This window comes from Coturnix japonica, unplaced genomic scaffold (assembly GCF_001577835.2).
Source record: "Coturnix japonica isolate 7356 unplaced genomic scaffold, Coturnix japonica 2.1 chrUnrandom424, whole genome shotgun sequence".
NCBI lineage: Eukaryota > Metazoa > Chordata > Aves > Galliformes > Phasianidae > Coturnix > Coturnix japonica.
Window position 1 is genome coordinate 238647 of NW_015439869.1, and position 795 is coordinate 239441.

The 795-nt window shown below is 50.2% G+C and overlaps 1 long non-coding RNA gene across 1 annotated transcript in view; it reads right to left on the reverse strand.

Annotated features, from left to right (window-relative positions):
- LOC116652605 overlaps positions 1-795 on the reverse strand; it is an 11524-nt gene continuing 10729 nt past the window's right edge. Inside the window, exon 5 of the long non-coding RNA XR_004305764.1 lies at positions 1-95. This is a non-coding gene — a long non-coding RNA (uncharacterized LOC116652605). The remainder of the gene's footprint in view (positions 96-795) is intronic.

The following is a 795-nucleotide window of genomic DNA, read 5'->3' on the forward strand; positions in this document are numbered from 1 at the left end:
CCCGTCCATGGCTGACGATGATGATGATGATGAAGATGAAGATGAAGAGTCACCACCGGGCGGATCCGGGGGCTCAAAGCTGACGGCGGTGACACCTGGGGGGGGAGTGGGACCCCATTACATGACCCCATAATATGGCCCCATTATATGGCCCCATTACATGACCCCATAATATGACCCCATTAAATGGCCCCATTAAATGACCCCATTACATGGACACACAATGGGACCCCATTACATGACCCCATAATATGACCCCATTATATGGCCCCATTACATGACCCCATTACATGGACACACAATGGGACCCCATTACATGGCCCCATTACATGGCCCCATTACATGGCCCCATTACGTGACCCCATTATATGACCCCATTACATGACCCCATTACATGGACACACAATGGGACCCCATTACATGACCCCATTACATGACCCCATTACATGGCCCCATTACATGGCCTATTACATGACCCCATTACATGACCCCATTACATGACCCCATTACATGACCCCATTACGTGGCCCCATTACATGGACACACAATGGGACCCCATTACATGACCCCATTACATGGCCCCATTATATGGCCCCATTACGTGGCCCCATTACATGGACACACAATGGGACCCCATTACATGACCCCATTACATGACCCCATAATGTGACCCCATTACATGACCCCATTACATGGCCCCATTACATGGACACACAATGGGACCCCATTACATGACCCCATTACATGGCCCCATTACATGGCCCCATTACATGACCCCATTACATGGCCCCATTA